Below are 12,913 nucleotides of genomic sequence, written 5' to 3'. Positions count from 1 at the left end.
AGCGTCCGACTTCAGCCAGGTCACGATCTCGCGGTCCGCGAGTTCGAGCCCCGCATCGGGCTCTGGGCTGATGGCTCAGAGCCTGGAGCCTGTTTCCGATTCTGTGTCTCCCTCTCTCTCTGCCCCTCCCCCGTTCATGCTCTGTCTCTCTCTGTCCCAAAAATAAATAAACATTGGAAAAAAAAATTAAAAAAAAATAATAATAAATAAGTAAATAAATAAATAAACGTTAAAAAAAATTTTTTTAAATCATTTATTTAATAGTTAATAGGCAACCAGCCACCCTAGGGAGGGATCATGTCTTGTGTTTGTAATTCCAGTACTATAAATGTAGTAAGCACTATAAGTACAGTAGGTTATTACAGGTTCTTTAACCTTTCTCCCCTCAAAACAAGTCTGGCTATCTCCTCTCTCTCTCTGACAAATCTGGGGAGATTTGTTTTACCTTTCTTTTTTTTCCTCTTCGCCTATCTGCAGGATCTTACAAATACTCCTATCTTTCAAATAAATGCTACCTTCTTAGGCACACACCACACTGATATTGAGATCTTCAAACCAAGTATCATAAGAAAATAACCTTATTAGATTATATAACAGTAATTAAAAATAGTCCCCTATAGTTGTAAGTGCTTTACATCCTCAATCTGATGCTTGTAAGACTTAAAATAATTCTCTAGAGTCTGGTATGAAGATACTGATCTCCATCTTTAGAATGAAGAAACTCAAGTTAATAAGCTTTCCAGATATGAAACAACCAGTGGGTAGAGGCAGATAACCTAGGCCATGAACACAAATTTTCTGAATCCTAGTCTGAGGCTCTTCCCACCACTCCACATGGCTTTTAAGAAATTAAGTGACTATGCAATTCATCACAGCATCCAGCCCCTACTGCTTGCTGAGCACATTATTGTGGGTTCAAGGGCTCTTCACCATGTCTTCAGTTAACATTATTAGCAGCTTTTAATTTCTCTGCTTTCAATTTTCTCCGTGGAGACCAATATTTTTTCATAGGCTAGATGACACATATTTGGAAGGCAAATGTTTAAAATAAGGCTTTTCTGTAAGAATTTAGAGTTGCCAAAGTAGAAAACCATAACCCTGCCTGATCTTGTTCTTTGCCATTTCTTTTTTTAATTTTTCAATACATTTATTTATTTTTGATAGAAACAGAGCACAAGTGGGGGAGGGGCAGAGAGAGAAGGAGACACAGAATCCAAACAGGCTCCAGGCTCCGAGCTGTCAGCACAGAGCCTGATGCGGGGCTCGAACTCACAAACCGGGAGATTGTGACCTGAGCCGAAGTCGGTCGCTTAACCGACTGAGCCACCCAGGTGTCCCTGTTTGCCACTTCTGATTGACAATAGCCAATAACTAAAAGTAAGCCTCCATAAATGAATGTACAGAATCCCAACTATTTAGGCATTCATCATAAAAGCTTCAGAAAGGGAAACAGTCCTAATTTTAGAAGTCTAAGAAAAAACTAGGATTCAGGAGACGAAGCTTTGAGTCCCAGCTCTGCCATGTATTAACTGTATAACTAAAGGACTGTCATTTAATGAGTCCTTACCTAGCACACAGAGATGTAAGGATCAAAGGAGAGGAATAGTCACTTTGGGAACCTTAAAATACAGTTTAAATGTAAAATGTTATCACTACATGCGTTGTGCTAGAATTCAGGCTTTAGATGGGAATCTATCCATTCTCCTCCCTCAACCAGCCCCACCAATTCGCAGTACCTACAACAACCGGGCACACAGAAGATGCTTATAAAATGAAAGTGCTTAGTACTGTACTTGGCACTGTACTTAGCAGATACTGAAGACATAGAAGGCAAATGGCATCTGCCCTCAAGAAGATTTCATTCTTTTTTTTTTTAATTAAAAAAAAATTTTTTTTTAACGTTTATTTATTTTTGAGACAGAGAGAGACACAGCATGAACAGGGGAGGGGCAGAGAGAGACACACAGAATCTGAAACAGGCTCCAGGCTCTGAGCAGTCAGCACAGAGCCCGACACGGGGCTCGAACTCATGGACCACGAGATTGTGACCTGAGCCGAAGTCAGACGTTTAACCGACCGAGCCACCCAGGCGCCCCAAGAAGATTTCATTCTTATTGGGAAGGCCAACACAAATGAAAATGCCAATGGGATAAATACTGGTGACACGCTTTTTAAAGTTCTTTTAGAGATTGTCTAACTCCATTTAGATTAGGAAAAGTTCCAGTATCAGCCTATATACTGGAGCTTTTTCTTTGTAAAATGTTGTATGGTTCTAAATGACACTATAAATTACTATATGTTCTGAGAGTTGAGAAGAAATCAGTGAGGACTGGAGATAGTCTGGGGTTTTTATGTTTGTTTGTTTTTACATTTTTATTTAATTTTGAGAGACAGAACACAAGTGGGGGAGGGGCAGAGAGAGAATGAGACACAGAATCCGAAGCAGGCTCCAGGCTCTGAGCGGTCAGCACAGAGCCCGATGTGGGGCTCGAACTCACCAACTGTGAGATCATGACCTGAGCCAAAGTCGGACGCTTAATCAATTGAGCCACCCAGGCGCCTTGAGATAGTCTGGTTTCAGGAGAAAGGGGGGCATCCTGATAGAAAAAGTAAAAGAAAAAAGGGAAGACATTCTGAGCAATCAGACGCAAAGAGGAGAGAATAAGGGGGCTAGGCACATAAAGTATGTTATGTGGGTTAATCTGCATAGAGCATCAAGCATCATGAAAAATAAGGCTGGATAAGCAAGGCAGGCTAGGTAATGAAGGGCACTGAAAGCCAGGCAGTATTTGAATCTGATGCTGTGATAAGTGTGAAGCCATTTAAGGGTTTTGAGTGAAGGAGTAATATGATGAAAGCAACATTTTTACAAGTACTATTTGATAAACAGAATGCAATTTGGAAAAATGGGACAATATTAAGGTCTAGGTTAGGTTGAACTAGGAAGCTAATAGGGTCTAAGGTTGAAAGCTGCTATTCATCCAGCTGTAAAATGAGAGGGCTGCTGAAAAAAATATTTTTTATATTTCAAAAGAAAAAAATCTATACCATCTACTCTCCAGCCAGATATGGAAATGAAAGGAAAAGAATCAATTAACCCACAAATAATCAGTTTTAGGTAACTACGTAACCAGCACCTGAATTAAGTGGTAAAATAGTGTTCCTGTTCCAAGGGAATCTAATCTAGCAGGAGAAACAAAGCTACCTTCCACTGAATCCTTCACTGCCAGGATTAGGAGGGATTCTAGAAATCATCTTGTAAAAACACCATCTGATGCCAGAACAATCCTTTCAACATTCTCAGCAATTAGCCAGGTAACCTCCGTTCAAGTACCTTCAGTGTGGGGAAACCGAGACTTCTAGAGGCAGCCCATTCCCTTCAGACAGCTCAAAGTACTAAAAGTTCTTCCTTATATGGAGGCAAAATCTGCTTCCCTGCAACTTCCACCCACTGATCTTAGTTCTGCCCTTGGAGGTCATACAAAACAAGTGTGCATTAAACACAGAACAAGTACTAACTGTGTGGTAGTGACTATTGAGTACTGTAGCACTCAGAAAGGAAGCAAAGATGACTCGAATTGCAAATCCAGGGGCCTAAGAGAAGGATGACACTATAGGCAGAAACAGGTTTCTGGCATGTACTATTTGGGGCAAGAAGATGAAGTCAGTTTTGGACAAGGAGAGTCTGAAGAGGAGCTGAAGCTTCTAAGTGGGTATTTAGAAATAAAACTTGGGGAAGGACCAAGGCTGGAGAACAATGTTTGCAAGTTATCCACAAAGAAATATCACAAAGTATGAGAATGGATAGGCTCTTGGAGGGATATCACACACAGCAAAAAGAAACTATGAGGTGGATTCTCCAGCAATTTCTTTTGTGGTCTAAAACCAAGAAAAAAATCAGAATTGGCTAGTGATTCCTGCCAAAGCTGCTTCAGAGTCTCATCATTCGAACAATTCAAACAACCCAATTCCTCCAGCCTATTCAAGGCAGTTGTTCAGAAGTAAATGGAACCAGGCTACTCCTGCAGTTCTTGTCTCATCTCACCAGACAATTAAGCCAGTGGTATGAATGTCTACTTGAGTAGGAAGTTGTCACGTTTAAATGTTTTCTACTTTGTCTGGTAGTCGTTCCTCTAAGTCATACCCTTAAGTAAAACTGAAAAGCAGCTATACAAGTCAGCCTGCATACTATGGCAGCCCGACTGATCTGCTTCAAAATGCTTCTTTTGGCCTTGACTTTGTATTTCTGTCCCTGAGATGTTATCCTAATAAAATAATCCGAATGTGGGGAAAGTGACAGGCAGATATTCACTGCAACGTTAACTTAGACCTCTAATTACAAGGAATGCGCCGCGGAAAAAGACTTGAATAGAACACAAAATTTACAATATTTGTCACATTGGAGTGATGGGGTTTTAGACAATTTCCTGATTTTCCAACCTTCTTTAACATAGTTAATTTCTTTATTAAAAAACAAAACAAAACAAAACAAAAACGAGTTCCATTAGGATCTCTCTCCTAAGGTACCACCAAGCTGTAAGACATTAGTTAGTTCTACTCCTAACAATATAGAATTAGAGCCTTGTTCTCATCACTAGGCTCTACTACGTCAAAGTAAAACCTAGACATACTAATAGGAGACACAAGTTGGCTATGTGTTTTTTAATTTTTTTTTTAATGTTTATTTATTTTTGGGAGAGACAGAGAGTGCGAGCAGGAGAGGGGCAGAGAGAGAGGGAGACACAGAACCTGAAACAGGCTCCAGATTCTGAGCTGTCAGCACAGAGCTCAAACTCATGGACCGTGAGATCATGACCTGAGCTTTGAAGTTGGATGCTTAACCTACTGAGCCACCCAGGTGCCCCTATGGGTTTTTTTGTTTTTTTTTTAATGTTTATTTTTGAGAGAGAGAGAGAGACAGAGACACACACACACACACACACACACACACACACACACACACACACAGAGTGCGAGAGGGGGAAGAGCAGAGAGAAGAGGGAAACACAGAATCCGAAGCAGGCTCCAGGCTCAGAGCTGTCAGCACAGTCTGACATGGGACTCGAACTCAAGAACCATGAGATCATGACCTGAGCTGAAGTCAGACGCTTAACCAAATGAGTCACCCAGGCACTGCGCAAGTTGGCTGTTTTAACCAGAAACCAAAGAACAGATACCACTTTGCCCCAGTAAAGATACCATCTAAATCTAACCCAAATCAGGAGCCACTGTTCTTCCTTAAGCATTTGGTTTCAGAGGGAACCAATGACATTTTACTGCCTGAGTCACTGCCATCTGAGGTTTAGATTAAAAGAGAAAGACCTATCTTCTAGGGAGGGAAAGAATCCAATCCAATATCAACACTTGTCTCCTGTGCCCTATCTGAAATTCCAGGAGTGAGTAAGGCTAGTTAGAATGTACAAGCTGAAGTCAGACTTAGAACTAGCTGCTTCAACAGTCAGGGCAATAAACAACTTTGTGTGGCCATGGGTTTCCCCTCTCTCTTATACCCAAGGAATATTACAAAGATCAACTATGTAAGAGCATTCAGCAGGCAACTTTTACACTGTATAAGGAAAAAGCACATTGGCTGATTTCAGCTGGCTAGTTGCATAAAGATAGATCTAGGACGCCATTTGTCCCTAGCCAGGATTCAGCTACAAATAGAGATATGAAAAGATCTGTGACTGTAAGTCTATAATTAAACTTAAGTATAGGAATTTTAATGACCTCTGCAGAAAAACAAAACAAAACAAAACAAAACACAAAAAAAGCAAGCTCACTCCTTCCATGAAACATTTCAACTCTATTTTCTAGTCAAATGGAAAAGTTTAACACATGTCTCATAATACAAGGCAAACGAAGCTTTATTTATAAATAAGGGATATTTTTAGAGCTTTGATTCTTTTTATTAAGTTTACATGATGGTATACCAAAAAGAAACCGTTTCATGGTGAAATGCTATAGTCGCATTAAAGATGATTCAACTATAACAACTTAATCAAAATAAACACTGAGCACCAAGAACATAAACTATAACAATTTAAAATAATGGCAATTTAAAATAAATTTAAAATGGCAATTTAAAATAAACGGTAATCTAGGGGCGCCTGGGTGGCTCATTCGGTTAAGCATCCAACTTCCCCTCATGCCATGATCTCATAGTGAGTTCGAGCCCTGCGTTGGGTTCCGTGCTGACAGCTCAGAGCCTGGAGCTTGCTTGGGATTCTGTGCCTCCCCCTCTCTGCTCCTCCCTCACTCATGCTCTACCTCTGTCTCTCAAAAATAAATATACGTTAAATTTTTTTTTAATTAAATACAATAAAAATAAAAAATAAATTAAAAATTAAATTAAATTAAAAAAATAAATAATAATAAACTAAACTAAGCTGTCTAAATGCAGGCAACACTGGGGCACCTAGGTGGTTCAGTCAGTTAAGCATCAGGCTCTTGATTTCGGCTCAGGTCATGATCTCATGGTTTGTGAGTTCCAACCCCATGTTGGGCTCTGCACTGACAGCATGGAGTCTGCTTGGGGTTCTCTCTCTCCCTCTCTCTCTCTCTCTCTCTGCCCCTCCCTTGTGCACACGTGGCATGCTCTCTTTCTCCCTCTCAAAAATAAGTAAAAGAAAAGAAAAGAAGGCAACATGAATAAAACAGGAATGTATATATCCTCAATGTAAGAGATACATAAATCTGCTTACTTGCACTGTCAACTAACCCAAAGCTTCCTTCTGGGTGAGTGCCTAATCAGAGGCATTTCTCTATCAAGATCACACCCTCTGAGGAAAAAAGCAAAAATGAAAGTCCTTCAAGGACCCCAGAAATTCCTTTAAACAAACAATGATTCTTGCTGCCTCAATGAAAAATGATTCACTCACTACAGGATATCCAGTGCTTATGATGTGTATATACTGTGCTAAGCATGGTCATGAAGCCTGCCCCAGAAAATCTAATTGGAGAGATAACACGGCACAAACATAGTTATGATACTTTCTAATGCAGTGGTTCTCAATCAAGGGCAATTTCATCCTCCGGGAGACACTAGGCAATGTCAGGAGACATCTTTGGTAGGCACAAAGGAGCCAAGTGCTACTGGCATCTGATGGGTGGAGGCCAGGGATACTGCTAAAATCCTACAATGTGCAGGCAGGCCAACCCCACAATGAAGAACCATCCAGCCTAAAATGTCAATTGTGCCAATGTTGAGAAACCCTGTTCTAATGTAATAAGGAGCAAAAGGGAAGCACAAGAGGTATAAATAAAACGCCACGGGTTCAGGACTTTCTAAATCAGAATGTCAACCTGTACTATCCAATGAAAGCTAATTAAGGGTCTAATGTGGAGAATTTTGTAAACGGGACAATGGAATTTAGATTTATTTCTTTGGGAATATGAAGCCAGGGAAGATGAAAATGGTTCTTTTTAAAAGATTAGCCTGGTTGTAGTAGAGAAGGTGAAGTATGAAAGCCACGTTAATAGAAAGTAAAAAAAAAAAAAAAAAGAAAATGATGACAATTCAAAGGAATAATCACTAGGAGTGGGCAAGATGTGGCTTGAGGATCCTCAGATTTCAACTTCAGATTAAATTTCAAACCAGACAGGGGCACCTGGGTGGCTCAGTGGGTTATACGTCCCACTTCAGTTCAGGTTATGATCTCACAGTTTGTGGGTTCGAGCCCCGTGTCAGGCTCTGTGCTGACAGCTCTGAGCCTGGAGCCTGCTTCAGATGCTGCGTCTCCCTCTCTCTCTGCCCCTCTCCCATTTGCGCTCTCTCTCAAAAATAAATAAACATTAAAAAAAATTTTTAATTTCAAACTAGAGAGTTCAACTTCCAATGACACTTTGTATTTGCTCGTTTAAGTAAAATGCGTCTTTTAAAAAAAAAAAGTCTATTTTTGAGAGAGACAGAGAGAGACAGAGAGTGAGTGTGGGCGAGTCAGGGAGGGGCAGAGAGAGAGAGAGAGAGAGAGAGAGAGGCTGACAGAGGGTCTAGGAAGGGCCTTGCGGTGACAACAGCGAGACTGATTCGGGGATTCCGGGCTCAAACTCCCAAACTGTGAGATCATGACCTGAGCCAAAGTAAGGCGCTCAACCGACTGAGCCACCCAGGCACCTGTGAAATGCATCAAGTGCTTCACAGAAAACCGAAAGGAGGAAGTCACTTTTACAAGGCTTAGTTCCTGGTTACAAAAATAATCGCAGCTAAACCTACGTACGTATAACCAAAAAAAGGGGGTGAAAAAAAAGATCGCCCTCCAGATTGGAAACGAACCATTTTACAAACTAAACAGCTAACCTCCTCAGAGCAAAAATACACTGAAACTTAACATTACCACCAGTCTGGGCTGGCATGACAGGTTGTACCCTGACAAAATGCTTTTCACTGCTACCATTTTATTTAAGCTCCTCTCAGACATAAACTACGTCCACCTGACTGACAAAGTATTTCTAGTGAAGAAAAAGGTAGGCAATTCCTACAGAAAAAAAATGTCTTGGGGCGCCTGGGTGGCGCAGTCGGTTAAGCGTCCGACTTCAGCCAGGTCACGATCTCGCGGTCCAGGAGTTTGAGCCCCGCGTCAGGCTCTGGGCTGATGGCTCAGAGCCTGGAGCCTGTTTCCGATTCTGTGTCTCCCTCTCTCTCTGCCCCTCCCCCGTTCATGCTCTGTCTCTCTCTGTCCCAAAAATAAATAAACGTTGAAAAAAAAAAATTTTTTTAAAAAATGTCTTCCCTCCTACAGACATTTCTTTATGCTGGACCAGTGCAACTCAAACAATAATAAGCAAACTCCCAACTGCTGAATAAAACCCAAACGCCTTCAAACGAGGCATCAAAAGCCCTTCACAACTTGGCAGCCATCTATCTACCTTTTTTCCTGGTCTTACTTCCACCACAAACTCCGGGCGCTTCGCTGAATATATGCCTCCGCACCTTTGCTCTTGTTTCCTCTAATTGGGATACCTTATTCCGACATCTGTGTGGATGCGCTGCAAACACCTCCAACTAAATACGTCCAAAATTCATTTTCTTTCCATGCCACCTCCCCAACTTACCCCTCTCCTCTCACATTACCTACCTTGGTGAATGGTACCACCCAGTTCCCTAAGCCAGAAAACCAGGCACTCATCCTAGACGACTTCTATTTCTTCATTTCCTTTTTTAAAAAATGTGTATTTATTTTTGAGAAAGAGAGAGAGAGAGAGAGAGAGAGAGAGAGAGAGAGAGAGAGAGAGAAAGCGTGAGCTGGGGAGGGGCAGAGAGATAGACACACACACACACACACACAGAATCCCAAGCAGGCTCCAGGCTCTGAGCTGTCAGCACAGAGACGAACGAGGGCTTGAACTCACAGACTGCGAGATCATGACCTGAGCCAAAGTTAGATGCCCCATCGACTGAGCCACCCAGGCACCCCTCTTCATTTCCATTAATAATCAGCCTCCAATTCTATGGTTTCTATCTTTTAAATACTGCTCAAGGGGCACCAGGTGGCTCAGTGGGTTGAGTGTCCCAATTCGGCTCAGTTTGCGTTCTCCTGGTTGGCTGGTGAGTTCCAGGCTCACCGCTGTCAGCCTATCAGTGCAGAGTCTGCTTCAGATCCCCTATCCCCCTTCCTCTGCCCCTCCCCCACTTGCACTCTCCCCCCCCCCCCATATTAAAAAACAATATATACATACATACTGCTCAAATCCGATCCCTCCTCTCCTTCCCATGGTCACTGTCTCAGTTCAGGCCAAGACTATGGCAACAGCTTCCCCACACTGGTCTACTCTGCCATCGTGTCCCTTCTGCCTTGACAAACTAAACTTCCTAAAACATAAATCTGACCACATCATTTTCCTAAGATCCACGTTACGCAGCACAATTTACAAGGCCCTTTATATCTGACCCACCACTTCCCACTTCCTCCGTTTCTCCAAGCATTACTAGAATTTCAGTCACTGAATTAGCCGTGGTCTTTCACATGTCCAGATCTCCATGTCCTTGCACTTGTACTCTTTGCCTGGAAACCCTTTTTCCAGACTGACCACACAGCTAAGTAAGTTTTGCAAGACTTATCCTCCCATTTCCTCCTCAAAGCTCGGAAGTCTGGCTCAGGTATTCCTCTCTCTATTCTCCCATAGCCCTGTACTCACACAGTGCATTATGACAGTGCATATGGCAAGCCATCCCTGATTTACTTGTCTGCCCCCCTACACTCCATGGTAACAGCTGTATTCCTGGCCACCAGGCCAAGTGCCTCATTTAGTGTGTACCTCATACATATTAAGGGCTCAATGAATGAGTGGTGAATGATGAATGTGCTGGGCTGTCCTGTTTTTCAGCTGAACAGGGATCCCTACAAAGAGCTTCAACTGACACAGTTCTGCCTGAAAAGGTGTTCATCCTCTCACCAAGCTTCATGCTGTTTATCCTTCAAAATTCATCTTAAATTCTGCTCTGCAGAAGGAATCTTCCTAAGCCCTAAGTTATATATTTCCAACACTGTTCTTTCCTAACACTCATCACATTTATAATTACTTCTTAAGCGTCCCGGCAAAGGTCTGGCTTTTTTTTTTTTTTCTTCCAAAACTGCATTCCCTAGATATGGCAGAGTGCTTGACAGAATAAACACAATTTGTTAGACTGAATTTAATCCTGTGAGATATGCAGAGATCTCCGCTTAAAAGATAAGAAAAATAAGGCTCAAGGAAGTTAATGCATCTACAGCTACAGAAACTTAGCAGAGCGGACAGACCAAACCTGAGCCATCTGATTTCAGGTCCAGAAGTATGCAACACCTTCAATAAAGTTAAACAAGCCTTTCAGAATAGGAGCAACAGACCTGGAGGAAGGAGAGGCTATCTGATTGCAAACACAAAGACCTGCCCCACTCTCTTGTGAAAAACTACCCAGGTATTCCAAACAGGTTGCATTAAAAAAAAAAAAAAAAAAATCCACGCAGCGGGCGGTCTTTAACCTGCAGCTGCCCGCCGCGACTCGACACCGACCGGAAGACCACTCAGGGGTAAAGAAAGAGGTTCCTGGGAAACAGTCGTGGGAAGGACCTGGGACTGTTAATCTAAATAACTGAGGTCTTGAGTCCAATTGTTTCCCTCACTCGCTATACGGTCGTAGACCAGCCTCTCCTCCCCGGGGATCAATTTACCCATCTGTGCAATGGGGACGAGATGGGGCATAGAGAAGACTCTAAGGTGTCGTTGGTTCCTTAGGAATGCCTAAGTCTGGGCACCTTAGGAATCAGGCCCCCGCTGAGGCTGACGGCCAGGACTGCAAAATCCAGCGGAGGGGCCTCCCCAGAGGAGCCCGGCTCCGTTGGTCACCCTGGCCCCACCTCAAGAGACCGCGCCCAGGATCCCGGGTCGGCCTGAGGGCCTCCGCTATGGCCCCTTCAGCAACGCTCACCGTACGCGCATAGGTCGGTAAGACCATTAACAACTCCAGAGACCAGTGGGCCGCGGAGTGGACCCCCGTCCCTACCCGGCCGCGTACCCTCACCTCAGAGTTCCGCCTCACCTCCGGACTGCGATCAGCCGCTCTCCACTTCCGGCAAGAACCGCCCAGCAATCTTCGCGCGACCCACTTCCGGGCCCTTACTGGGCGCGGCACCCCCACCGGAAGTGGACGGCTGCTGAAACGCCGAGCTAGTGGAGGGACCCGGGAGGAAGTCTGGCCGCCCCGCTCCTGGCTCCGCCCCCTATTCTCCACGCCCGGAAGGGAGAATCCATGCTAGACCGGAGGGCACGTGGGAGAGGGTCCCGCCCCCAAAGCCGGAGCGGCCCCCGGTGTGTGCTCAGGGGTAGGCCACGCCTCCCTGCCAACTGGCGGGAGCCGAGTCGTCCGGGCCAATGAAGGGCCGAAATTACCAGCTAAGCTCCACCTCCGGAGAAGGAGAACAGGTGAGTGGCTAAATTAGTGCTCCTATCAATGCGGTCTCAATGACCGAGGCCAGTGCCTTAGCCTAGCCGTCGGAAGGGGTCTTGGAGGGACTAGGAGTCAGGATTTTCTGGGAATCCCGGACAATCGTCCACTCTCCGAGGAGATTGAGGCGAAGCTCCGCCTCTTTGGGCGTGCATATCTCAGTGTCGCCGTTTGTGACGTGCGGATGCCTTTGGTCTGAACAGTGTCCTAGGGATCCCTCGCGAGGCCGGTGTGGGGAGGTGGTTGGTGAGGGCGCGTGGGTCCAGCCCTGGGTTTCTGGGCATGCCCGCCGTCGCTCGGCTTGCTGGCTGGGAAGGTGGAGGCTCGCCCCACTTCCTGTTTGTTCCGTGTGCTCTGTGACCATAGATGGTCAGGTCTGGGACCACGCGGAAGCCTCCGCCCCGCGGTTTTGGAGTCCTTCCTCCCCGCGCGCAGGGTGTGGTCCCCGAGAATTAGATGAGCGGAATGAGCGAAGATCATCCTCCGCTCCGCTAAAACCGGTTTGTGAGGCCGCCTTGCCCGGAGCTGGGCGTGCCCTGCCACCTGCCACTCAGTCCCGGGGACATTAGGCTCCGTGGCCGCAGCCCGCGGGGGAGAGAGATTTCGCGTGGTCCTCGGGCCTGGGGATCAGAGCTTTGTTCCCTCAAGGCTCACACTTTCCAACCGGCGATTATCCTCCCACAAAGATTTATTTCCAGAAAAAATTGGCGAGTGCAATTGTTCCCACTCCTTCGGCTGAGCGACGGTGACAGCTCCAAGCTTCAAGTTGAATGCAGGCGCTATATGCCAAAGTCACAGATACAGTTCTTATAATAATAGCCACCATTTACTGCGCACTATGTGCCAAGCCTGTGCTGAATGCTTCAAGAACATTTTCATGTAATCCTAATAGGAACTCTCTGTGGTAGATGCTATTATGGCCTCCAGTTTTCAAATGGGGAAGCTAAATTACTTTCCAAAGTCACAAAGTAACTTAGAACTTTGAAGTAA

The 12,913-nt window shown here is 44.5% G+C and overlaps 2 protein-coding genes across 9 annotated transcripts in view; one reads left to right on the top strand and one right to left on the bottom strand.

The window, feature by feature from the left end:
• CAP1 (cyclase associated actin cytoskeleton regulatory protein 1) overlaps positions 1-11,656 on the bottom strand; it is a 28,643-nt gene extending 16,987 nt beyond the window's left edge. For 2 of the 8 annotated variants that reach the window (XM_011284711.4, XM_045035601.1), the window contains exon 1: positions 11,519-11,656. The gene's annotated coding sequence lies outside the window, so the exon portion shown is untranslated. Of the gene's footprint in view, positions 1-11,500 lie in introns of all 8 variants that reach the window. The other 6 variants (XM_019836737.3, XM_045035602.1, XM_019836735.3 and 3 more) reach the window with 3 other exon arrangements.
• Positions 11,657-11,769: 113 nt separating this feature from the next.
• The window catches only part of MYCL (MYCL proto-oncogene, bHLH transcription factor), a 102,334-nt gene continuing 101,190 nt past the window's right edge, over positions 11,770-12,913 (top strand). The window contains exon 1 of the mRNA XM_023258521.2: positions 11,770-11,901. The gene's annotated coding sequence lies outside the window, so the exon portion shown is untranslated. The remainder of the gene's footprint in view (positions 11,902-12,913) is intronic.

The sequence above is a fragment of the Felis catus genome, chromosome C1 (assembly GCF_018350175.1).
Source record: "Felis catus isolate Fca126 chromosome C1, F.catus_Fca126_mat1.0, whole genome shotgun sequence".
Taxonomy (NCBI): Eukaryota; Metazoa; Chordata; class Mammalia; order Carnivora; family Felidae; genus Felis; species Felis catus.
This window is presented reverse-complemented; position numbering and strand designations above follow the sequence as displayed.